Here is a 25,148-nt window from a genome sequence, read left to right on the forward strand (position 1 = left end):
TATACAAAGTACATAGGAAACCCCAACAACTAATTTGCTATATAAGTACATAGGAAACCCCAACAACTAATTTGCTATATAAGTACATAGGAAACCACACCAACTTATTTTCTATACAAAGTACATAGGAAACCCCAACAACTAATTTGCTATATAAGTACATAGGAAACCACACCAACTTATTTTCTATACAAAGTACATAGGAAACCCCAACAACTAATTTGCTATATAAGTACATAGGAAACCACACCAACTTATTTTCTATACAAAGTACATAGGAAACCCCAACAACTAATTTGCTATATAAGTACATAGGAAACCACACCAACTTATTTTCTATACAAAGTACATAGGAAACCCCAACAACTTATTTTTTATACAAAGGATATAATAAAGCCCAACAACTTATTTTATTTTTTAAGGTGTGTTAAACAATCCATTGGCATCTTATTACCTCAAGGATACTCTATTCATCAGCGCATCCGGAAGTGGTCTACATACATCCGATTTAGAAATAAGAACTTATGAAATATGATAATTGTTTTTAATTCAGTGGATATAAAACATCGAGTACAGCTTCTAATTGTAATGCATTGAACATTTTCAAATAACTGTACACAGAACACGTACTTATCTTAAACTCCGAGTAACGTATACCACTACCAAATAACACAAGATATGTTTGTATCGTTCTTATGTTTTAATTTCAGTCTCTATCATTCTCTCTACACATATATGTATGTACACCTTTACACTCTGTTCATCGGGTTTATTGAAAAGTGTGTATCCATAAAAAAAATACACTCCGTTTGATTTTCCTTATTATCAACATAAAACAACGCTGTTCGCAGGCAAAACGGCTTATTTAGCCTAAATTCCTAAGTTATGTATTACTATCTTGTTCAAAACTTAAAAAAATGGCATGAACTTCTTATTTCGTTAATATTTTTATTTGTTTATCCCACATTGAGACTTGTTCCCGAGTTAAACAGTATTGCTGCCAATAAAGTTCAGACGTTGTTGTATCAGGTGTTATTTGTGTTTATACAGACATGTGAATGTTATTTTTAGGATTTTCACTCGCTGTTATGCGTGCTTCACGAAGTGATCTGATTATGTTTAAGATGCAACTGTGATACGAGCTCTCGTATAAAAATAACTAAATTACCACTTATACTAATCTAAGTATGGTTACATCATAGTATACCCTTCAAATTGATTATGATCTATTAATTAAAATATATTACAAAAACACTCCTTGTAAACTCTACTAATTACATTAGGCTATATTTTCTCTACCAACATGTCATACTATCTGGAATATCATTCTTTACGTTTAAGTAGCATTAAGAGAGTTTACGAGCTGTTAAACCTCGTAACGATAACAGAAATCCCTACCTACCTCAAGCAAAATAGAATAAAAGTTTAGAACCGTTAACCACAGTAATGGGAAAGAAACGCTAGCGGTTTTTGCTGTCGCGGTCCCTGTGTTACCCCCAGCTGGTAGCAAACACATCTGTTGAGGCGGCTGCTCGTCTCTTTGTCGTGTAGAGTTACATCCTCTGGAGTTTGGATCGTGGGAGAACTTGTGGCCGGCTTGACATGTACAGTTCATCTGTCTCGTCCGCTCCTGATGAACTTTGTCACCTCTAATTCCTCCTAGTCCAACTAACGAGTATGCACATGGTAACGTCACGAGCTATCATCATCCATGCAGCGCGGGCGTCGTTTTGATTGGGTGTGAGATCACTGAAGGCGCGGTTGTCAAGGCGACGAGATGAGACTGATCAATCTGGTGTTGACGTTTCTAACTCAAAAGGTGGGGGGTCTAGTTTAATCATAGAAGTGGTCATAAACATGCTGTAATCAAATATAACCTTGTTTCCGGTGAAACACTTGCTAACCTTCTACCAAAAACCCTGAAAGCATTGAGAAACCTACGTAACAGTTTTTGTTTTGTTTTTGCTTTTTCTTGAGTTAATATTAACTTCAGTAGTAGTTGGAAGTAGTTTTATTAAAATGTTTGAGTTTCATTTAGAAACGCTTGTTTTACCATGTTCTTAGAACAAAGTTTGCATTTAACGCAAGCGCTAAGGTATGGAACTCCTCTCGTGCCAGCCACGTGGCACAAGAAACAAATGTATATGTTACGATGTATTAAAGCATAACAGCTGCCATCCACAAAGCAGAACTACTAGCGTGGCAGCTGACCAGCTGGTAACTTCAGTCTTTTCAGAAATCCCCAAACTGAAAGCTGCAGCTGAGTGTACGAAAACGACCACGTCTAATTCAATAACGGTTTCAAAACAAAATTAAATATATTTGTTCCTCCACTGCTTAGAGGTTTCTTAAAATCAAAATTGTTTTGTTGGTTGTATTTTTAACCACTTTTCTGCAAAATCGACACGAGTAATAATTCATCACAAAGCAAATTCTGTTGTTGCCGTTTTCATTCTATTCCCAAAGACTTAATAAAAGGTTAAGCCTATTTTAATGAAAAAATGAAGTGAAATAACATGTGGATTTTTGTCTTAATCACTAAAAGCTTATAAAACACAAAACTCAAGAATTACCAACAGATTGAAAATAATTTATTTAGCTTTCTCACATTACGTTGCTTAGCAGGGGTCCATATGAAACATGAAACTTTACATTTACTAATAGATTGAGAGGAATTTGTTTAGCTTTCTCATATCACGTTACTTAGCGAGGGTCCATATAAAACATGAAACTCAAGACTTACCAACAGATTGAAAATAATTTGTTTCGATTTCTCACATTACGTTGCTTAGTGGGGTCCATATAATACATGAAACTCTACATTTACTAATAGATTGAAAGGAGTTTGCTTAGCTTTCTCATATCGCACTATATATATATATATAAGAATGTGTTTCATATGTGAATTGGGACAACAGATATAAATTATTTTGAATAAACTACATCTTACGAAACATGAACAGTTATTTAAATAAGCGTTATGCTGTCTTTTAGTGTTCCGTATAACATTAATGAGCACATTCTCACTTTGGTTAAATACATTCCTTATGGGCAGGTTTAAGCATCATAACCAAAGCATTGTATCTCTCATTCCGGCTATACAGAGGATCTCAAGTTAAATGTTAAGTGAATAATAGGTAGCGAAGAACAGTAGGCTGTGTTTTTCTGCTCTCCTCCAAGGGGTCCATAGTAAACAAAAACAAAAGCGATAAATCACTAGGTGTTACACTAATCTAAACTTTAAACTATCATTTGAAAATCATATTTATTTCCATGAGAGTTTTCTGTCTTCCGAAAATATGCATGACCCCTATAGGTTAATGTAGGTGTACATTCGGTCTCTTTCGTTTTTTGAGAGTTTAAGATACTGTTGACGTAAATTACAGTACTGATTGATTTCACTGGTTGAAAGCTTAAGATACTGCTGACGTCGATAAAAATGGTGGAAATCTTAGAATGTTGCTAACATAAGTTATAATAGTCGGTTCACAACTTTGAATTCTGCTGAGGTCGATGAATATAGTTGGTGGATAGCTGAGAATTTTGCTGGCGTAGACGATATCAGTTGGTTGAGAGCTTAGGATGTTGCTAACGTAGATTGCGCTAGCCGTCCCTAATTTAGCAGTGTAAGACTAGAGGGAAGGCAGTTAGTCATTACCACCTACCGCCAATTCTTGGGCTACTCTTTTATCAACGAATAGTTGGATTGACCGTAACATTATAACGCCCTCACGGCTGAAAGGGAAGCATGTTTGGCGCAACGGTGATGCGAACCTACGACCATTTAATCACTTGTAGGTAATGTTCTAGATAGAAAGGATTGAAACTACAAACATACTATAATAAACAGTCAGATTAATAATCCAATAATAAGGAACCAGGAACTTTCTAATTGGGATCCTACTCAGGACTACAAAACAATTAACCTCCTTTTACTTTAATTAATAATAAGCACTTAGACAATTCGGGTAGGCCGCTTTTTTCTTTTAATCCATAATTGATTAAGAAACGTAAGGCATAGTCCCGTGGGATTAGTCGCAAATAATAGGAAGAAGTAACAAGTCTCTTATGGTATAAAGCACGAGAATACTGCAGTTATATCTCAGTTGCAGAATTGTAGTTATATAAAACTAAAGTAGCGTCACAAGCAACATTCTAAACACTCACCCAGTCACGGATGAAAGGGCAACCATGTTTGGTCTGACGAGGATCCGAGCTCGCGATCCTCGAATTACGAGTCAAGTATCTTAACCACCTAGCATTGCCAGACCTCCTGTGAAAGACATGAACATTTATATGTATATATACGTTCTCGTGATTTTGACAATCACCACTAAAATAATTCACATGGATTCACGTTTTAACTCAGAGACAACTGAATGTAATTTGGCATTACAGTTTATAAGTTACGTACGTCCTGGTAAAGTTAGGTTCGTTTACCAAGTTGCAAGATCAACTGGAACTTTTTAAGTTCTACACAGAATAGCGCTTAGAACATCACAGGTGTGGCAATGGAAAACCACTCTTCCTTGATTAGAATGTTAATATATCTTTATTCAAACATTCACTAAGTCGGTAGACGACTTTTCTATCAGGACGTAAATAGTCGTGAACTTGTTTAAATCACTGCTTTAGGTCAAGGTCACATATTGCAGTGTGCATTAAAGAAAGCTGGTACTGTTCTGAGCAAGCTCTTGTATTCTCTCTACGTCTAGGGTGTGAATCATACACAGTTAAGTAATGGGTCAGCTGAGAGTTAATCTCCCAGTAACAGATAGTAAACAGAAGTATACTATCTTTTATGTCATAGAAAATAGCACAGTGTGAGTGTATATCTTTAAATAACTGTACAGGTAGTGATAGAGTCAGTTGGGTGCCATTTCATCACTAAACTTTCACTGCTTTGGTTGAACCAGTGTCAGCAAGTCATCCTTATGCGAAATATATTAGCACTATTATTAACGTAAATATTGATACAGAAATGTATAATAGATAAGGTTAGAACAAAACGCCTAATTAGCGGAGGTCTACAACAGATATAGTGTGTTCGTAAAGCTATAATAAAATGTCTTTCCGCGGTATTCCTGAAGATTATTCGTTTAAAAATGTTTTCAACTGTAACGACTCTGATGATACCTGATATATTATAATATTCTATTATTAATCCTTCTATAACTTGAATTGAAAATTATACATACTTTTCAGTAAAGTTCTAGACTTTGTTATAGTTTCTAAGTCCACTCTTAATCTAAAACTTCAGTTTTATCGTAGGTATGGCGATACCTCTATCATTTAAAAATAGGTATGTCGTCGATACTTTTATTATGTACAAACACAAAGCATGCGGATAAAGTATGTTTGCTGAATTTAAATAAAAACAACAAATACGCCATTAAAACCTTTATTTTATTCTAAACATAAAGCATGTGGCTAAAGCATTTTTGCAGTAATTAAGTAAAACCAAGAGATTTGCCTTTGATAGAATTTTTTAAAATGTTCCCTGTGGGAGAGTGGTATGTCTTTGCTTTACAACGCTAAAAAAAGGCCCGGCATGGCCAGGTGGGTTAAGGCGTTCGCATCCCCGTCGCACCAAACATGCTCGTCCTTTCAGCCGTGGGGCGTTATAATGTGACGCACAATCCCACTATTCGTTGATAAACGAGTAGCCCAAGAGTTGGCGGTGGGTGGTGATGACTAGCTGCCTTCCTTCTAGTCTTACACTGCTAAATTAGGATCGACTAGCGCAGATAGCCTTCGAGTAGCTTTGCGCGAAATTCAAAAACCAAACAATGCTAAAATGAGTGGTTCGATTCCCCTCGGTGGGAATAGTAAATAGCTCGACGTTGCTTTGTTATAAGAAACTGCGACAACTATTTTTTATTATAAACACAAAGCATTTAGCTAAAAAATTTTGCAGTACTTAAAAACATCCCAATGAACTTTTATTGTTACGAAAGAATGAAAATCTTGTTAATTTGTACACGTCAAAAGTTTTTGTTTCTTTGTGTTGTTTGTCCTAACAAATATTTTTTTACTACAATGCCAATTTAGAAGTTTTGTGAAATGGATTTTAAGAAGCATCTTTTTAATATTATGGTCCAGCGTGCCTATAACCTTGTCAGTGGATTTTGTGATTTACAACAAGTATTAATACGTATAAATTTTTATATTCTTTTGCAATAACTGTTTTTCCATATCGTTCATCCATCGTATAGCTTAAGAACGTATAAATAAACTGTACACCCACCCCTACAGTAAAGAAATCTTGGACACCCCGTCTCTGTGCTGTTTCTCCCCATTTCGCAAGTACAAGTAGCCCGTAATTTGAATAGAAACTCACACCATGTTTTTTTTTTTCAACTAGTTGGCTTTCATTTTGAGTTAAGCCTATTCTTCGTGTCAATCTTCTTTTTTTTTTTTTTTCGATTTGAGGCCACAATTCTTCCACTTCAGCGTTCATGTGTATAATACAACTTTCTGCGAACTCGCTGTAGATGTAGATACCTAGGAGCAACCGTTCTTTGTCTGTTGTCGTTTTAAACAGTGTAAAAGAGGATTTGGAAGCCTGATGTCAACCCTGCTATGATTAGCAGCTGTAAAGGAGGACGTAACAGCACAGACTTTTAAGACGAGATGGCGGAGAGCCTAGTATTATAGACTTTAATAACACGTGACAGAGAACCTACCAGTACAGACTTTAACAGCATGTGACAGACTTTGATAATATGTGATGGAGAACCTACAAGTACAGACTTTAATAATATATAACAGATATGAAAGAGAAGTTACCAGTATAGACTTTAATAATATGTGACAAATGCTACAAAGAACCTACCAGCATGAATTTTGATAATATGTGATGGAGAACTCACAAGTACAGACTTTGACAATATGTGACAGAGAACCTACCGGTACAACTTTTAATAATATGTGACGGAGAACCTACAATTACAGAACTTCATAACGTGTGACAGAGAAGTTACCAGTATAGACTTTAATAATATATGATAGAGAGCCTACGAGTACAAACTTTAACAATATGTGACAGACATGATGGAAAACCTACCAGTACAGACTTTAACAACATGAGACAGATGTAATGGAGAATCTACTAGTATGGACTTTAATAACATGTGACAAATAACCTACAAGTACATACTTCTATAAAATGTATCCAAGAACCTCCCAGTACTAACTAATAATATGTTGTAACAGTGACGAAGATCCCAGCAGTACAGATTGAAATAACATGAATGAAAGAGATTTTGGTAATTCATAATTTTAAACAGAGTGAGTGAACATTCTATGTTTTACGTTAATAGTGTTTATTCAATCCTGTTGTTCAAATCAGTTCAGAAAGCAACAATTTACTCATTTAGACTGATTCAATCGAAAATGACATCCTTACGACGAGAGATTTTTTCTGTTAAAATTGTGAATCAAAATAACAAAGACTTCAGTATTAATATTATAACATACTGCAAATATAGTCAAAAACAAAATTGCAAGCCAAATTTTAAGGAAGAAATGATTTATTGCATTTTTATTTACGAGAAACATTGAGAAAAAAATTCAGACGCAATGGTGTCGTAGTCATGAATCAGCCATTTCACTTTTTACATTTAGTTTAAGTTTTATAGCTTGATGAAACTGGAGACGATTCATTTTCCCAGTTGAAGTTGGTCTCCCAGTTGTTAATTTAACCTGTTGACTGCCAAGTATTTCAGCTGCTACAATACAACTCAATGCTTCATCATTTTGTAACCTTTTTTGTGACGCCATTTTGATCGAGAGTGAAACAATATGCAAGTAGGTCATATGCATGTATGGTGCTGACATCTAGCGTTAAAGTTAGGAATTATCGAGAACGAGTTATCTCGTCTACGGCACTGAACAGGTTAAAGTTGCCCATCGTACAATACAAAAATACATCGCATCACGTTATCGTGAAGCCAAAATTTAAACCACAAAAGAATCGATTAAAAATGTTGGTTCTTCTCATGAATTACAGGACAACAGGCCCGGCATGGCCAGGTGGTTACGACACTCGATTCGTAATCTGAGGGTCGCGAATCTGAATACCCGTCACACCAAGCATGCTCGCCCTTTCAGTCACGGGTGAGTTATAATGTGACAGTCAATCCCACTATTCATTGGTAAAAGAGTAGCCCAAGGGTTGATGGTGGGTGGCGATGACTAGCTGTCTTACACGACTAAATTAGGGACGGCTAGCGCAGATAGCCCTTGAATAACTTTGCGCAAAACTCAAAAACAAACAATAAAGGACAACAGGTTGTTTCATCTTTACACTACTAGCGTGCCTCCAGTTTTATGTAGAGCATATGGAAAAACTGTAATAACATACAGCAGGTAAACATATTTTGGTGGTAATAGGTCAAATGTTGAACTTACACAAAGAAAAAGAAAAATTGATATTTACTGAATTATAAGAGGCAGAAGATTTAGTCACGTTCTAAAAATGCTTCCATTCTAGGGGCGCGAAGGAAGAAGTGTCTCTAAACTGTACTCAACAACATAGAGAACTATCATCGACATAAAGTAAGTATTGAGCATTATAGAGAACCATCTTCGATGTAAAGTATGTACTCAACAATATAGAGAACCACCATCAACGTAAAGTAAGTGTCAGCATTATAGAGAACCATCATCGACGTAAATTCAACATTATAGAGAATCATTACACAATGTAACAACATTTTTACTTTTTCTTGTTCCTCGACAGAAAGTGTTATTTCCCAATTGCTTATACCTAAAGTAAATAGAAAAGACCTATTTTTCTCTTCAAACTTCGCTTTTGTGACCTGGGTGATGAAATTTTCAAATTTACCTATTTTCCAGAACATTCCAGGTAGATTCAGAGCTGAGTATCTGATAGAGAATTTTCTAGAATGTTGTAGAACTTACGAGAATTACTAGAAGCACCAAACATGGGACGTAGAAAGGTATAAGAAGGTTTTGTTCTCTGATGAGAAAAAATTTAACCTGGATGGTCCAGATGGCTTCCAACGTTATTGGCACGCTAAGGATATTCCCACCGGAGACATGTTTTACACGACACAGTGGAGGAGGTTCCATCATGATCTGGGGAGCTTTCTCCTTCAATGGAACAATGGAGCTTCAGATTATACAGGACAGTCAAACAGCAGCTGGTTACATTGACATGTTGAAGAGAGCATCCTTATTGATTGAAGGCCCTCGCTTGCATGGAAATGGCTGGATCTTTCAGCAGAACAACGCTGCACTCCACAATGTCCGCAGGATAAAGGACTTTTTCATGGCGAATAACGTGATTCTTTTGGACCATACAGCGTGTTCTCTCGAAATGAACCCCATTGAAAATGTTTGTGGGTGGATGGGATGGGAAGTCTATAGAAATGGACGCCAATTCCAAACAGTGCATGATCTTCGTGGAGCCATCTTCACCACTTGGAATAAAATTCCAGCCAGCCTTCTTCAAACGCTTATATCGATCATGCCAAAGCGAATGTTTGAAGTTATTCGCAATAACGGTCGTGAAACTCACTACTGAGATCTCTTGTTGGGCATTTCTTACCCTGTTTAGGACTTCTTTTTGGTATGGTCTTAAACCAGCTGGTATTTAGGCTAATTTCATAGTGCTCACATTTTCCCTATTAAATGCTAAAAACGTTTTTTATTTTTATTTTGTCTTTTCTTCTTTTCATCTTTCGAAGATCTACTAAAATAAGTGGTTGAGTATAACAACACAAAATGCATATTTTTTCTTTATGTTCATTGGCCTTAAGAGTTTGTACAGCAGTGTATAAAATATTTTTGCATGAATCTCTTACACATTAGTTGTGGCTGAAATAAATTGATTCTTCATAATAACAATTTTATTTTGCTCGTTTGCAGGATGGTACAGAGGGGAAAAGAGAGCCATGAAGTAAACTATTCCAACAATTTGGCATGAACCCACTGACAATTCAAGCAGTTGCTACTTCTGCATGGTGGACCCTTCCAAACGTCGGGCTGACAATAATGCATCTGCTATCATGTATCCGTACCTTCCATCATCCTTCACCCCAGTGTCACACTACCCTGATCTCCTTGTACCCACTTCGCCAGAGAAAAAGCAGCCATCGTCAGAAGAGGAGGTACACGTTAAAGATCCATATTATAATTTCAGAGGTGCAGCTGATAAGTTAAACCCATACTAACTCAACCAAAGAGACCTCAATGACATGATCAGATATCTTGGTCTAACAAAGACGAATGCCGAGCTTTTGACATCTAGGCTCAAGGAGTAGGATTTGTTAGATGAAAGTGTGCAAACTGCAAGTCAGAAGAAGTGTCATTGACATTTTTTTTAAGCTTCTTCATTCGTCAAGATGGGTTCTGCCTCTGCCACAATGTATCTGGTCTGTGCGAATCAATTGGAATTGCCTGTAACCCAAACAAATGGTGTCTCTTCATTGATAGTTCATCCAGAAGCCTCAAAGCTGTACTCCTCCATAACGGGAATAAGTATCCGTCTCTTACCCTGGCTCATTCGGTGCACCTCAAAGAGAAATACAACAGCATTAAACCTTGCTAGAAGCTCTGAAGTATGATGAGTATGGCTTGGAGGTTATTTATCAGAGACTTCAAAATAGTGCATTCCTGATGGGTCTCCAAGAAAGCTTTATCATGTTCCCTGTTATCTTCGCCTTTGGGACAGCTGGGACACTACAAGAGGAAGCACTGGCCACAGTGGACCGAGTTCTCTGGGGGGATGCACAATGTCAAGTGTGAGCCACTAGTGGACCTCCAGAAGGTGTTGTTTCCACCATTGCACATAAAACTGGGTCTTATAAAACAATTTATCACAATTCTTGATAAGAAGTCTGTAGTCTTCGAGACTTCTTCCCTAAACTGTCTGAGGCAAAGGTAAAGCTGGTGTCTTCGTTGGACCACAAATAAAGAAGATCCTGGAGTGCACAGAATTTTCCAAGAAGCTCAGTAGGAAGGAAGAAAAGCCTAGGGCAGCTTTGTTGCAGTGGTTTGGGGTTTTGGGCAATCACAAGGCTGAAACATTATGTAAAACTGGTTGAAATTCTGGTGAAGAACTACGGCAAAATGGGCTGCAGGATGCCTCTGAAAGTTCATATCCTTGACGCTCATCGTGATAAATTTAAAGAGAATATGGAAGCATACTCAGAGGAGCAAGGCGAGTGCTTCACCAAAATATACTAAAATTTGAATGCCGCTACCAAGGAGCGTATAATGAAAACATGGTGGGAGACTATATATGAGGGCTGACACGTGAAAGTGATTTACATTACAGTCGCAAATCTGGGAAAACTACTCACTTCTAAACATTTTTGTATAACTTTAGTACAAATGCATGTAAATCTTGATTCATATGTTTTATTTAGACCTTATGTAAATGAAAATGTGCAAACTTGCCCGTTTTTACATAAAAAAATAGGTTAATTTATAAATCTTATTGTCCAGGTCACAAAAGCAAAGTTTGAAAGGAATAATGGCCATTTTCTGTACTTTTACAACATAAGCAATTAAGAAATAACACATACTATCCAGGAACAAAATTTATTACATAATTTTATCTACAAAAGTTAAATAGTTAACATTATACAGAACTACCATCGCCGTAAAGTAAGATTACTCAATTTGCTTTTGAGGTTAACAATCCTTTATTTGAAGTTCATTATCTGTATCAGTTATCCTTATTTGAAAGGTAAGTTATTGGAGAGCCACTCCAACTTTCAAGGCGGTGATTTCTAGTGATATTATTTGCACAATTTATCCTTACTTGAAAAAGTATTAGAAAACTATTCCAACTTCCAAGGCAGTGTATATATATTTTACTTATATCTGGTTACCAATTTTTAAAACTCTCTTAGAAGTTCAGAATACTACAGGAAACAATGATAAAATCTTGAAACGTAAAGCAGCACATACAAAAATGTTTCGTCTTTCTAGCTTTGCTCTTAAATTGTGATGATGCAAGTTATTTTGCGGATAAATGCAAGTTCAAGGTTAAGGAACTAAACGAATTCATATTTATATTTAGAGAAAAAATTAGATCGTAATCTTATAAACGGCAAATAATCTCTAAGAGTAACGACCCTGAATTATCTGAATAATTATCTGCCATGAAAATGATACTCTGATCGACCTTGAACATCGACCTGATGACAAACGAGCCGGCTATCAAAGCGGAAGGGAAGTTGTTTTTTTTTTTTTTTTTTGCTTTTCTCTTTAGAAGTTTTATATTGGTAAGAATTTCGAAATTTAAAGATTAGGTTTTGGTAGGCACATGTGTGAGCAAATGAAAAAATATTATTGAAATTATCAACTTAATGAAATCCTATATTACTTCAGCTTATTGCTTCATGTGTATTTCTTTATCTTTGCCAATTTAACTTCTCCCAAGGTTTTGAGGCAACTAGGACCAAACTCAACAGGTACTATAGGTTGTCAAGGATACGTTTTTTTCTATATGACTTAGCATCCTTACGAGGGACTAAACGTCTCTGGCAGATCACCCATGCATGAAAGGAGTTAAGAGTAAGTTTTCAAACCATTGAATCAGAATCTGGCATCGAATTTGCGTTCCTTCTCTTCCCACTTGGGATCTTATGAGCGCCATGTTGGAAAAAATGTTCATATCCTCACTCACAAGCTGGCGGTGCCAAACTTGGCACACTTGTTAGGTAGTATGAACAGATATTCTTAAAAGGTTTATTTCGTATACGGACCACTTGGGGTAGATGTAGCAGTAACATAGGTATAAAGGTACATTTGGGCCTCCGTGAATCATGTGGGGGCGAAGCACGAGTATTTTATGTTGGTAATTTAAAAATCGAAATTTCCCGAAAACTATTATAAATGATAATAAATGAACAGGAAATTATAAATTTATATCGTAAACATCAACTATAGCAAATACCAACACAAAACTAGTTCAGAAATATCAAACTAATTTTGATGGGATACTAATAAATGCATACTAGGCATTAACCAGTGGGAATAAACACCACAGTAATAAATAGTTGCGAGCAGTGTGGTAACAGGTGAGACTAAACACCAACAATACTGATAGTTGAGAACAGTGTGATAACATATGAAACTAAACCTCAACAATACTGATAGTTGTGGACAGTGTGGTAACATATAAGACTAAACCCACACAATACTGGTAGTTGTGAACAGTGTGATAACAGGTGAGACTAAACCCCAACAATATTGATAGTTGTAGTAAAAGGTGAGACTAAACACCAATAATAATTATAGTTTCACGCTCTCGTATTTTTTATCGATTCTCAAGTTTATCAATAAAAACCAACAAACCTAAAATTAATGATTAAATTAATCAACCATGGTGGCTCTTACTTAAAACTATCCACATGACATTTTGGTTTTTCATGCTCGAGTAACGTTTTAGGATAAATTAGTGATCACTAACATGAACAAAATGTGGTTTGGTAAATATAATGATGTCTTACATAATTAAAGGGAATACCCTGTTAGTTAAAACTTAAGTAATAGCTTGTTTGTAGATAACTTTGCACAATCTTTAATGTTTAGAAGCTCTTATATATACTGATATTAACTGAAGAATGAGAATTAGTTTGTTTTGAATTTCTCGCAAAGAGATACAGAAGACTATCCTCGCTGGCCGTCCCTAATTTAACAATGAAAGACTAGAAGGAAGGCAGATAGTCATCACATCCACCACCAATTCGTAAGCTTCTCTTTTTACCAACGAATAGTAGGATTGATCGTCATGTTATAACGCTCCTACGGCTGAAAGGACGGGCATGTTTGGTGGAACGGGGAGTTTGTTTGTTTTTGAATTTCGCACAAAGCTACTCGAGGGCTATCTGTGCTAGCCATCCCTAATTTCGTAGTGTAATACTAGAGGGAAGGCAGCTAGTCATCACCACCTACCGCCAACTCTTGGGCTACTCTTTTACCAACGAATAGTGGGATTGACCGTCACATTATAACGCCCCCACAGTTTAAAGGGCGAGCATGTTTGGCGTGACGGGGATGCGAACCCGCGACCCTCAGATTACGAGTCGCACGTCTTAACACGCTTGGCCATGCCGGGCAGGAACTGGGAGTGGAATCCGCGATCCTCAGATTGAAAATTGATCGCTCTAACCACCTGGACACCTTGAGTCCTGAATAAGAATAAATACCCATTAAGACTGATCGTTCATTTATAGGTAAGTAAAGTTTTATAGTGAAGTCACAATTTTTAATAATAATTTAAACGTTTGGTCCACGAGTCTCACTACAAATGATATTTAAATCATTTTCAAAATACAAAATCTGTTAAGGTTTAAAGACCTATTACCCCCCCCTCCGTGTTTTATAGGATCGTATATAAATACACATGTGGTGGCTATTATGACAGTTAGATTGACAAAACTGTACGCCAAATACATCTGCGAGCCTGCGAACATATGGAAGTATCACGTTTTTGCTTAAGGTAAACATATATATATATATATATCAAATCTACCAGACTCCGCAACTCGCATGCACAGTGAAAACATCAATCACCTCGTCTTGATTTATGAATTTCAAAGTCACGTTATCTGGATCATCCAATATTAAGCTTGTAATTAAAAGTTTGGTTTGTTTGTAATTTAGAGCAAAACTACACGAGGGTTTGTTTGCACTAGCTATCCGTAATTTAACAGTGAAAGACTAGAGGGAAGGCAGCTGGTCATCACCTAATCTTTAGTTAAAGAACGATTATCTATAATAAATGAACTCCCAACTTAAAATAATAACACAGCCTCACTGCGATTAAATCTGTTTTGAATACTTGTATAATATTGTTATATTATCCTTTCCTTTGATTGTCTTTTAATTTATTTCATCTTTTAATTCTGTATTTTAATTGCATTTTTAATAAAATGTTGAAACTTTATAAATGTTTGAACCTAATAACTTGCCCTGCTCAGTATAGCTTGTTGGAGAAAGTATGTGTATATTCCGAAACGTTCAAGAATTAAATGTTTGTTGCTGTACAGGCAAATACCAAATGTTCGTTGTTGCTGCCTTCATCATAACACGCATGGTTACGAAGAATAAATGCTTTGAAGTTTAAGTGAATTCTTCTTAGTTCTTTGAAACTATTCGTGTGTGTGTAGATCACGGTGCTCATTATATCTGATAAAATAAAAGTATTTCCGGTAGAAGGTGTCAACTGCAACAGGAAATAGGTGAATGCTAAATGCCTTCCTATTTCCGGGGAGTTAATTATTATTTAAGGTTTTGAATTCCAGGGGACTCTGCGTTAAAGTGCTATAAATAACCAGTTATACAAGGAAACTAATACCAATAGTTACGTCAATTTGAAGAGTCTATCGAGTGACGTTTTCACTTTTCTTAATAAGATAAAAGTTAGAGAGCAAAATATCTTTGATCCCGTGTATCGATATTTTGTAAGTTTGGATATGTTGTAATTAACCAGTATTAGAAAAAATGTAAGCTATACCGAAGACGATAAAAACGTTTTATCGCTGAACAGTATAAAGGTTGATAGAAATGGGGCTTTGAAAAGAACAGTTTAATACTCTATTCAGGCCTTTATAATAATTTACGTTATCCCGCCATTTTAAGTCAATATATCCAATCCACTGATTTAAATCAATATTAAACAAATGAGTTAAACACAAAAACATACCTGAGATTTAGTTCACAGAGAAGGTAACTGTTCAACTAATTTTGTGAAAAACTGACTTCGATGACTCATGGTTAGGTACGTCATGTTATTCTCCACCCCTGACTTCAAGTGACCAACTGAGGTCAATAAACTGGACGTATGACATGTAAACGGGTCAATTGGCCTATCCAAGTTGTAAATATGAATAATTCCGAATCAGACCTTTTAAATTTCAACTTATTATATTATGAGTTTGGTTTTTAGAATTAAAAATATCAAGACTTTTCCATGTTAATGGTTACTTCTAAAACGTTTACTGTTGTTTTATTCAATATTTCGATTCATAGCGTTGACCTATGTTTGAGAAAAAAAAAAAATCTTACATTAATCTACTTACTGGAGAAAGCAGCGCGACTTAAGAACTGTAAATAAGTAACGTTTGTCTAGTTGACAGATAAACGAAATTAATAACAATTTAATATTTACGTGAAATAAGGGCGTCAGTATTATGGTTCTTTGTTTTGAACATTTAGCTGCATTATGCCCGAAGTGGTTCAACGGCAAGTCTGACGATTCACATCGCTAAAAAGCTAAACAGATAACCTATTGTGTAGATTTATGCTTGTCAATAAACTTTATTTGCATTATGTAAAAGATTATGTCTGTTGGCTTAGAACTGTAGAAATGTAATCGAGAGACAGTTTCCGTAATTGAGTATCGTCCAATGTGAGCTTGCCAGCATATAGTTAAACAACTTATTCATGTTTTTGCTGTTTTAGTATTTCTCACATTTACTAATGGCAGTTAGAGTTTAGCTACTAAGTTGTTTTACTTCGTTGTTTGAAGACCATTTTAAATTCTGTAGATTTCTTGATGTGCAAGTTATTTTAAAATATAGCTGTAATGGCAAAAAAAAAGTTATTTTAACTTTTGAAGTTAAACTTTCTTAGATGCAAAGCTCGTATGTTTATTGTAGGAGACCCCAACAATGAACTATGCACTTTGGAGCAGTAAGCACATAATAAAAGTAACAGTCAAATCAGTCAGTTAATAACAGTCCAAGAATTTACGGTGGGTAATGTTAACTGACTGCCTTTCCTCTAAGTCCATCAGTTAAAAATCAGGGACGACTATGTGCAAATAATCTCTTTAGTAGCTTTGTGAAAATTCTGGAACAAACAAACCATTCAGTAGTGATTTCTTTCATGGAGTATACTCAGTTTCAGACTTCGAAATTTATTTTAGGTTTGTTGCCACTCGTAAGAATGAAGGGAACTGTACCTCTTACATTTCAACAGTTGTACTGTATATGCGTTTGACCCTAGCTTTTGTAACTAACCTAAGTTATCGCCTCTACCTTTGAAAACAAAGTATAGTGCCCCTGTTACAACTTATTATAATGTAATTATAAAACTGTATATTAATTTACACTTATATGACATTGGTTGAACAAGTAGTGTTGTCATTCAGAGCATTAGTGTACAAAGTTTTGATTTTAATAAAACGTGATCCAACGGGTTCTTTATAACGGCACTACTCTGATGGGCGTACATATTCAAGATATGTAAATACTTATCGGCAGAGTTTTGAATGTAGTCAGACATGAACAGACGGTTTAATTTTACTTGTTCTGCACTGATGACTGAAGAACACCCGTGATGGGACTTTTACTTTTATTCCTCTCGAACTCTGCATTTATAGTTGTATTATGCAATAATTTGTTACCTATGTCATCGAAGGTGGACGGAGGTTATGTTTTTATCTCTGTGTGTGTACGTGTGTTTTCCAGCAAGATTTCTCAAAATCAGTGAGTGGCTTTGGACGAAAGTTGGTATACGTTTGGACTATGTGCCAACTTAGAAGTGATTAGTTTTTTGAGGTCAAGTTCACAGCAAAGCCACTAAAATAGAAAAAATATCTATCTCTTAACATAGCAATCGATTTTTCACACTATTTTGTCTCTATACCTCAGTCAAAAATTATCGGATTTTGACGAAACAAAGTGAATATATATAAAATATTATTTCTCATTGTACTGAAAAAATAAGTAAGTGTCCATTGACAACAACAAATGTGAGAACATATTTTCGTATTTCTTAGAGCCGAATATGAACAGTCGTCCCTAATTTTAATTTTAAACTGACTGGGAAGGCAGCTAATCAGCAGAATCCACCTCTGAATCTTGGACGACATGTATGATCGAATAGTGGGATTTAATAGTAACGTTTACAGTGCACCCGTGGCCCTAAAATGTCAAGCGCGTACTTATAGGAACGGGTCGCAAACCACGAATACATGGATTCACAGTTTCGAAACGCTAATCCCTTCCTCATGTTTGGTCCTTGTATTAAATAATAAGTGATAATATCCTGAACTAGCTCTACATATGATTTTAATCTATATCGGCTGTTCAGAAGAGTTAATTATGAAAATTGCCCAATAGCGTGAACTTCTTAGTAGGGCAATTTTTAATAGGTCAGTGACATTGGAATTCAAGTATTCAAGTGTACTAGTGACCGATGGAAAAGCGAAATATTTACGCAAAAATACATGTTAGGATTATAAAACGAAGAATAAATTGAATGTAAATTGCATACGATAATAAATCAACACCCTTGAACAAACAATAAATCTTTATTGAAACAAATGTATTTCATAGAGACGAGAAACCCACTTGAAGTAAAAATGTTTTCATGAAACGGCTGATATGAGTATTAAAACTTTAATTAAAATAAAGTTTTAATATCCCTACCGGCCGTCTTATGAATACAAATGTATTTACTGTTCTCAAGTTGCTGAATGGTTTCTACTTCGGTGTGATTATTGTATGACTGCTGAGGTTGAGAACCGAACAAAAAAAAGAGAGACGAAGTTTACAGAAACAAGAAAACAAAATTCAGATTAAAAAAGATAAAGTCTATGGAAATATCCCACTTAAATACTTAGGCAAAGCATACTTCATTCAATGGTTTACATACAATTCTGAACAAAGCCAGTTGTATAGGCTTCTATATTATGGTTACCTTCCTACAAGTCCTAGCGTGTAATGCTAGCTTGTGTATAACCTTTACCCATATAAAAAGATTAGCGTCCTACACTAAAACTTAGAAGTAACAAATTAAATAAATTTATTTTAAAGTTTGGTTTGAATTTCGTGCAAAGCTACACGAGGGCTATCGGCGCTAGCCATCCCTAATTTAGTAGTGTAAGACGAGAAGGAAGACAGCTAGTTATCACCACCCACCGCCAACTCTTGGGCTATTCTTTTACCAACAAATAGTGGGATTCGCCGTCACTTTATAATACCCCAATGGCTAAAAGAGGCAAGCATGTTTGATGTGACGGGTATTCTAACCCGCGCCCCTCCGATTATGAGTCGAATACCTTAACCACATGGCCATAATATATATTAATAAAGATATATTTCAAACTGATTATGAGAAGTTCAAATTGATAATTGTCCTCTCTGTGACATAGCTAGAAAGATAAATATTATTACTTTAAAGCTTGTTTTTAAGATTAACAATCTTTGCATGAGCTCAAAACGTTTTAATCCATTATTTTTAATGTATATATATATATATATATATAATTATTTAAATAAGATACACAATATTAATAACAGATTACATGAAAAGGAAGAATGTTGCAAGTTTTCACACAACACATCCAAACCTTAGATGAAATATGTATGTGTGTGTGGACTAAAAGACACATGATTGGTCTTATGTGCACATGATAAATGAAACTACACGAATACCTATATACATTTGGAAGTTTAAAGAAGAGATTTACTTAGATAAAACTAACTGACCACTCTCTATTCTCTATGAAGTATAGGAGCTCATCCGGGATAGCAGTATTTATGGCGTGTGTAATTCGTCTGGCATACAAAATAGTTTTATTTTACTCTATTCATATCGACGACACTCGTCTGTAACTCCATTCTTTGTACAAGCATTGAATTTTAATGTGGAATAGCTCTTCAATCTGATGCCTTTCAAATAACAAGGCCCGCATAGCCAGATGGTTAAGACACTCGACTCGTAATCAGAGGGTTGCGAGTTCGAATCCCCGGCACATCAAACGTGTTTGCCCTTTAAGCCGTAGGGGCGTTATAATGTTACGATAAATCCCACTATTCGTTAGTAAAAGAGTAGCCCAAGAGTTGGCGGAGGGTGGTGATGTCTGGCTGCTTTCCCAAATCAATCAAATAACAAATGAGGCATTAAAAACGTCATCCAAAACTATTTCTCAAAATACAGAAAATTATTCTTTTGGAAGGTAATTTATTTTTTTAACATATATGTCTGGGTTTTAGAAAAGTGTACGTTTTCTCTTCTGAATGATTTACCTTCAGGTAAATGATTTACCATTAGATTTAACAAGACTGTTTGGAAACAGAAATTATTTATTGTTGATAATTTTTCATAGAAATGATAAATATTCGTGTTTGAACATTTGGACCATAACACGACACCTAGATTCAGAAGAATGTTATATTTCTGAGAATTGAGTTCAGACATTCTACTTGTACTTTTTTCAAATGTTACCGTAATGTTGTTTTCTTTTTCTCTTATTCTGTAAATAATTAGTTGAAGAACAGAAAATGTACAAGGCTGACAAACAAAGGTAAGAAAAGGTTTGTGGATAATTAGTTGCTTATTTATATAAATATCGCTCATGAGTTGTTCAAGATGATCATACCTTTACTTGTATCTGTGTCTGTGTTGCACACGTGCCATTAAACGGTCATGTTCTTTCTTATGTAGTGACTAAAACATAAGTTCAGAATATATGTTTAGCTATATATGTTTAAGTAATGTTTTATTAAGTTTCGTGCAGGAGTTCTACATTTATTTTTACATTCTTGTTACAAAGTTGTACATGTGTATTAATCCTTTTACTCAGGTAAATGTTGTACAAGTTAGCGGTTTAGAAATTTGTGTCACATTGACTCAAAAGGGCGATATAGATACTTTTACAAATTAGTATGAATTAGGATATTTTTTCTTACTGTAAATGTTATTCCAAATAGCCAGCGACATATGCAGCATTAAAACTGGTATATTACACTTTAATTTTTTTATATAAATTTTGAGGATAAATCATAATTCGCATTTTCCTTATCTTATGAGAATATATATATATATATATATATATATTCTTTTCAGCCTAAAAATGAACAGACGTGATTAGAAAAAGACTCCTCTCGACCCCGGCCAGTATAGTCTCTCAGAACAATTGTTTGTTTCTTTGTTTTTGAAGTTCGCACAAAGCTACTCGAGGGCTATCTGTGTTAGCCGTCCCTAATTTAGCAGTGTAAGGCTAGAGGGAAAGGCAGCTAGTCATCACCACCCACCGCCAACTCTTGGGCTACTCTTTTACCATCGAATAGTGGGATTGACCGTCACTTTATAATGCCCCAATGGCTGAAAGGGCGAGCATGTTTGGTGCGACCGGGATTCGAACCCGCGAATTACGAGTCGAACGCCTTAACACGCTTGGCCATGCCGGGTCGAGTAAAAGTAGAGGTTTTGGCTAAGATAATATATAATATAATATAATATATAATATATAATTATTTGTCATGCTTAGAAAAAAAATGCAAATCCAGAATATAGCTGGTTTTATACTCATGACTGTTATTGAATCTTAAATTATTAAATTTCCTTGGATCGTATTTTGATTTAAAACAAAACTACAACATAAATACACAAGAAGAAATAATAGCGATAAGTAATAAGCATCTCTTAAAAACGTTATATGTTCAGTAGCGTTTATGAATATGAACAAAGTATAAGAATTAATAAACTAATTATGTAGACTAATACACTTTGTACATAGTCATATAATCTAATCTAATAAAAAATGCATCTTTGATAATAAAAAAAAATGTGCGACCAAAAAGGATTAAGCCTGAAACTTAATGGAATGAAATCAAAATTGGCGGCAAAACGTGTAGCTATACTTATAGCATTGATAATAAGGTTGCTGTAAATATTCATCAGTTAGCTAGACCGCATTTTTTTTTCGACTTTAAGCATTATGTTGGGAAAAATAAAATATCCGTCCAAGCTAACTAATGAATGGATATTTGCCTTATAATTATTATCAATGCTATAAGTGTAGCTATAAGTTTCATAGCCAATTTTGATTTCATTTCTTTATGTCGCGCGATAAATTATTTTGTGACCTCAATTTTTTTCACTTTTAGCATATATTTGATTAGATATCGTGACTTTTTATTAATATACATAGAAAGTAAGAAATTGACATTCCAAAGTAATCAACATTAGCTTTAAGATTTTAACCCTATTATTCGGAACAGACCTTTACTTTACAGAACCAGACAGATTCTCTTAAATATATGATGGTAGCTTCTTCTTTCTAAAACAGTATTAATTGTTATTAATTTCCTCTACACAAACGCCATGGAACTTAGGCTTGCAGTTTCTTGTCATCTCTTCACTCCATGCAGGCCTGGCATGGCCAGGTGGGTTAAGGCATTCGACTCGTAATCTTAGGGTTGTGGGTTCGAATCCCCGTCGTACGAAACATGCTCGCCCTTTCAGCCATGGGGGCTTTATAATGTTACAGTCAATCCCACTATTCGTTGGTAAAAGAGTAGCCCAAGAGTTAGCGGTGGGTGGTGATGACTATCTGCCTTTCCTCTAGTCTTACACTGCTAAATTAGGGACGACTAGCACAGATAGCCCTAGTGTGGCTTTGCGCGATATTTAAGAAACAACAAACTACCACATGCAATCGATACAGACGTATCAAGCATCGTTATTTATGGTAATTGTTTAAGTTAATATCAGGTGGCGCTAAACTGTCTATAATTAGGATAATTTCATAAAACTTTGTAAATTTATACTGAAAAGTTGCCAAAGAGTAATCAATGATAACCACCCGCATGATTATTTTAAAAAACTTGAGTTAGAAACTGCTCATCTAGTTTCCTTGGTCTAACCAATACTTATTCATTTGCGCGTCTTTTCACGTTATAGTTTTGCTGCTGTAAGTCAGCCGTATCAAATCCGGATGACAAAAATGGTCCATTTTTACTCCTAGGTGAAACTACTGAAAAAATGATAAACCGATAGCTCACTTTTTTTTTTTTTTCGTAGGCGTGTGCAAATAATTTCGTTAAACATGAGCGGTGTTTGTTGAATAACTTTACATATGTGGCTTATATTTACATCAAATGAGAATCTTAATTTTCATTCGTAAATATCTATCAGTGTATTAATTTAAAAAAAAAATCCATAAAAGTTACGCCTATTTTTTTTCAATTAAATAACATTTTCGTACTTTTGGGACGAAGAAAAAATATTAGAAGAAACTCAATCAAAATTGGAGTTATTATATCTCAGATATTTCTTAAAAGATTGCCTTGAAATTTGGTGTATGAAGTACGAGTCCAGTTGAGAACTTTCATTGAAAATACGTACTGGCTTGTGTTTCTAATAACATAGACTGTGTTATATAAGTTGTTGTTCTGGCTGCAAGACATACTTTGACAAAAACCTACATTAAATACATTAATTGACTCATTTATGAAATGCTAAAAAACTAAAACGTGTTTGTGATCAGTAACTATATATTATAATAAGGTATTTAATATTTGTCCAATATGTCTCTAACCCAAATATAACTTCAAATACCGTGTGTTACATAAATGTAGTAAACTCTATTGTATTACACCATACTATTCTACAAAATAAGGTGTTACAGAGTAAAATCTCCGCTGGGATAGTGATAATTCTATTGATTTACAACGTTAAATCAGAGAAAGCAAATAGCCAGATGTGGCATTGCTATTAGAAAGAAAAGTAAAAACCAATGTAATACAGTGTCTACTAGCTCAGTAAGTAAAAAGCTTTCTATTTAATACCGATAATATAGTAATCCTATTAAACATAAAGTTGTTTATTTATTTACAGTTATAGTCATGCTCTGCCAATCTGTTGTAACAAATGGATTATATAAATAGTATCCCGACTATTGCTATGTCCCAACCGGCATGATGAACTCTGTATTGAGCGAAACGCGTCGTCAGCAATGAATACAGCAGATGCAGCGTGGTTGAAATATTAATATACATTTTTCTTCTTGAAATACTCTAAGGGACTGAATAACGAATCTATTGTTAAATTTATAATATACTCATATTTATGTCTTATGGCAAATATAATCAAACTTCATTTTTTTATTATTAAAATGTGTTTTGTCCCACAGAGGGTCAGTGTTAAATTTACGGAATTATAAAACTAAAATACAAGGCTCGATTCATCCGATTCATTGCATAGCTTTTCGATAAATATAAAGAACAAAAAGAAGTCGCAATAGTATAAGACTAGTATACACCAGAAACAAGTAATTCAATTCATAAATGTTTTGTGAAAACAATCACCCAATCAACCCTAAATCAAAATATACAATTTTGTAAACAACTCAAACTTTTACACATGTATACAAATTTCGTTTAACCGTTAAATTAAGGTATATGCTTTATTTAACAGATTTATTTTTTAAAGTTGAGGGCAACAACACTTATCAAATTAAATGAACTAATTGTGTTGCATAAATTTTCATTTTTCTATTCTTCTGTCTGGCACTGAACCACCTGAAACGGAGAGGGGCTTATTATAACAGAAAACGTTAAAAAAAAACTGTGTTAAGACCGACACTTCGTAATTTCTAACAATGAGTTGCCAGAATCTGCGAAGAACATTAAAAAAACATGTTGCCGATGACGTTGTGATGACACAAGCTTTTCTCACCAACAAACAGTGATAATGATATCAATTTCCTTACTGATTAGTCAGCGAAGTGACAACTTCGAGTTAGTAATGACTGACACAATGTTTTTAATATGGTGAAAATGAATAGACATATAGAGTATTCTATGGGCTCTGAAATTATAAAAAGTAATAGAGTGAGGAAAGATAAAAAAAAAGGCAAATACAATACCAGGTATGAAGAAGAAACCAGCTAGTTATGCTGATGCAAACTTCTCGTAATTCTATATAATGTATAAGACAATTCTTCGTTCAGATTTAGCATATGTTCATATTACCTGATATCCAGCTTCAATAAAAGGCATTAAGATTATAGAATGTGTACGAAGGCTTCGTAAAAATAGACTTTAGCTATTAAGATTGACTTAGATACTTAACTTATCACACAGGCGCAAAAGAGGAAAAGTGATTAAAAATTTAAATAATCCATGGATATAAAGGTATACCAGTAGAAAATATTCAAAAGTGAGTGAATTAACAAGAACAAAAGGTTATAGCTACAAGCTGGATAAGGGTAAGCTGCAAATAAACATTTTGGTTGAGCCACATTTGACAAAAAGTTATAAATGAACAGAATGCCTAGCCTCAAGACACATGCAACATCAATAAACGAACTTCTGCCAAAGTGGTAAGATTTACAAGTTATAATCAGTAAATACATATATACACTGGTA

General features: G+C 34.8%; 1 protein-coding gene across 1 annotated transcript in view; it reads right to left on the reverse strand.

Moving 5' to 3' along the window:
• LOC143232044 (uncharacterized) overlaps nucleotides 1–1,643 on the reverse strand; it is a 115,745-nt gene extending 114,102 nt beyond the window's left edge. The window contains exon 1 of the mRNA XM_076467055.1: nucleotides 1,403–1,643. The gene's annotated coding sequence lies outside the window, so the exon portion shown is untranslated. The remainder of the gene's footprint in view (nucleotides 1–1,402) is intronic.
• Nucleotides 1,644–25,148: the final 23,505 nt, after the last annotated feature.

This window comes from Tachypleus tridentatus, chromosome 11 (assembly GCF_004210375.1).
Source record: "Tachypleus tridentatus isolate NWPU-2018 chromosome 11, ASM421037v1, whole genome shotgun sequence".
Lineage (NCBI taxonomy): Eukaryota > Metazoa > Arthropoda > Merostomata > Xiphosura > Limulidae > Tachypleus > Tachypleus tridentatus.